General features: G+C 42.9%; 1 pseudogene; it reads right to left on the reverse strand.

Moving 5' to 3' along the window:
- LOC120286646 lies at positions 1-1,959 on the reverse strand (annotated as a pseudogene).
- Positions 1,960-3,520: the final 1,561 nt, after the last annotated feature.

The raw sequence follows: 3,520 nt of genomic DNA on the forward strand, positions 1-3,520 counted from the left end.
TAACAAAAAAAAAAAACACCAGTTGATCACCATATGATTCACAATATCCAATTTCACATTCAGCATTACTTTCACCCAACAGAGGAGAAATTTGCATACGTTCAGTTGTCGTGTCGGGGACTGATCAGTTTTGCATTGCTTTTCAGTCAGAGTCCAGTGCTGACGCTTCATGTCTCTACACATTGTAAACTCAACAAGGGAACTTATGCGTCCATTAACACTTTTCAGGCCAAGTTCAGTTCGGAGCTTTATGAATGAGAAGCAATCAGGGGAGAGCAGCAATCAGGGGAGAGCAGACATTAGATACTTAAGCACCAATGCAAAGCTCATCCCAAACGAAAGGAAAAATTTGCTGCCAAAATCAGCTCATGTGAGACTCAAACCACTTAAATATTTGCTCGGACTGCAAGCTTGTCATTTCATGATATGCAAATGCAAGGTTCAACTCCTCCTGGACATGATTAACCAGTTGCCTATCCAGCAATATATTCTTATTCTCCTGAAGAGCCTTCTTCCAGCGCATAGCACGCCCATCCCTCTTCATATACCCATTTGCATCTACAAAGCCCTTACTACGAAACAGCTCAAATAACTTGGCTGAGACATTTTCATCTACTCCAGGAATTCTATCAGCCAAAGTACTAGCTGACAGAGGAAACTCCACACATTCGACTGCAGCAACATCAATCCCCTTACTCTTCAAATCTGGCATGAATTCATCTATCTTCTGCTGTCTAATGGTGTCCTTGGGCATGTGAACAAATAGGGTGGGCGGATAATCCTCTCGTACATCCATCTGATCAAATATCCCTCCGCAATCATCAGCACAATGCTACTAAACCTCAAATTTGTTGCGAGGGCAGAAACAAAGTAACCACCAGAGGATGCCCCTAAAGCCACAAGAGGAAGTTTTTCGAGCTTGTTCTTCCCAACCCACCATCGAATGATATCTCTAACAATTAACCTTTCCTCTCCCATTGTCCAGCATCTTCCCACGCTGGAGACAGTGAGAACGGCGAATTTCCTAGAAAGACCTTCAAGCACAAGTAGTCTTTCTTCAGGCAAACCAACGCATTGCTGGCAAGTAGGAGATCTGTCCCAAAAATTGATAGCTCTGCCATTACACCCATGAGCTATAAACAGCACTGCTTTCGGAGAATCGGGTATCTGCGATATCAAATCCGTCCCATTCCTGAGCTCCACAACAGGGCGAAACTGAACCGAAGAGTCGAACCTATCCCATCTTTGCTTCACATGCGCCGGCACTGGCACTGGCACTGGCTCTTTACCACCACCCCAGTAGAACAGAACCAGAGCTAAAACAATCAGTGCGGCATACGTAACCAGAGCCGGAACGCTCAAGTTACAAACGCCAAACCATTGTTTCGATCTGCTCCCGCGCTTCAACATCGCTGCAACAGCACAACGAGACGATTTACATGGAAATGAATCCGCTGCAATGGAGAACTACACTAGCTTAGCATCAGCAACCATTGACATGAATTTCTGAAAGCCAAGGAATCAAGTCCAACAGCTCTATATTATACAAATTCTTCTTCTTCTTCTTTCTTCCCTATTTCTTTGGAATGAATCCCCGTGCAAACAAACCAGAATTCATCACCAATATCACCTCTCTACAATGTCCAAGCAAAAAGACTGACCTCAAAAAAAAAAAGAAAAAAAAAAGACGCAATCTCCTTCTTCCATGGTGGGTATTATCTGACCAATATGCAAACGAGTTCAAGATCGCTGCTTTCGCCTCCAATCTAAAGGACTGGCTCTTTCTCTATAACGCAAGCCGATTCACTCGAGAAAAAAACAAACAAACAAACAAACAGGAGAACGAAAAACGCAAGTGCCCGTCAGATCGGACAGGCGAACGTGAACTCACCGGTGGATCTGACGAGGGATGGAGGGGAGGAAAGCGCCGGCGAGGATAGGAGGAAACGAAGGAAGCTTCTCGCCTTCGGCTTCAATGGCGAAACCGAGCTCGACGTTTCGGCTGACGGAAGACGGCGATCCGCTTGCACGCGCCCCGTTCCGCGAGTGGAGAGGATGTTTCTCCGGATGGAAATGGGGGATTGGGCCGAGATCGGCGTCGCGGCCCAAAACAAATGGGCCTCTGGAGACCGCGCAGGACCGGGCTCGCGTTTGGGCCCGATTTTCGACCCTGAAACGGGTCGAGGCGACGTGCTCCGAATTACAAATGATCCGAGTTTGATCAAGGGTACGACACACTGAAGGATGATTATTGAAATGCCACCGATCCCACCATTCCTGCCGATCATGTCGAAACGCCTCGACAATGCAACGTTACCGATCCTGATGACCCAAGCATGCGAAATGCCTCGAGAACATCACAGATCGAGTAAAAATATGACAGGAAATGAAGGAAAAAATGAGGAATTTCTCTGTATATTGATCTCACTGTATACAACTACATTAACTCATTTATAGTGCAAGAATGAAAAAGAAGAAAATGAAATAATATACAAAGAATTATAAATTTCCTATTTACTAAAACTATCACATATTCACTAAATCAATTAGCCCACAATTAGGATCAATGCCACGATCACAATCTTGAACTGTATCTCCAACACTCCCTTCAAGCTAGTGGCCTATATATCAAGGACACCTAGCTTGCTCAGTAGGTAAGTATGTTGTCTCGACATAGGCTTAGTGAAGATGTTTGCAGTTGATCCATTGTTCCAATTCTTTTCATTACGAGGACTCCTTCTCCGATCTTGTCTTGTGTGAAGTGGTAATCAACTTTTATATGTTTCGTTCTTTCATGAAAGACTAGATTTCCTGCCAATTTGAGTGCGGCATCGTTATCACAAAATAATTTAGTTGGTCCACTAACTCGTAACCCAAGATCCGAGAGTAATCCTCCCAAACCACTTCGCAAGTAGTTTTTCCATGGCTCGATACTCGATTCGATCGATGATAATGACACAATTATTGCTTCTTCATTTTCCATGAGATTAAGGACTTTCCCAATTTGATGCGAAACCAGTAATAGATCTTCTAGTCATCGGCAAGTAGCATAATCGTATCACGAAAAGCTGTCATCTTCATATTGCAATCACTAGATAAGAAAATTCCAAGTCTTGGACATCCCTTCAAATATTTCACAACTTTTAGGGTTGCATTCATATGGAATTGTTTTGGACGTATGAATTATTTGAGTATCGCAGCATAACATATATCAAGTCTTGTCATAATAAGATATATTAATTTACCAACAAGTCAGAAATCTTGATGGATCTTTGAGCAAAGGATAGAGGAGTTCAAATCATATTCATGAGAAGTCATCTTGGTATTCTTTCAATTGGTATGATAGTCGGTTTGCATGCGATAATCCAGCTTCGTAAACAATTTCTAGGATGAACTTCCTCGACGAGATTGATACATTTATCGGACCGGGCAATTTCAATGCCAAGAAAATATTTAGGTGGTTCCAAATCCTTGATATGGAAAGTAGAATGCAAATATTCTTTAAATCTTGTAACATGAG

Source organism: Eucalyptus grandis, chromosome 8, assembly GCF_016545825.1.
Source record: "Eucalyptus grandis isolate ANBG69807.140 chromosome 8, ASM1654582v1, whole genome shotgun sequence".
Classification (NCBI taxonomy): domain Eukaryota; kingdom Viridiplantae; phylum Streptophyta; class Magnoliopsida; order Myrtales; family Myrtaceae; genus Eucalyptus; species Eucalyptus grandis.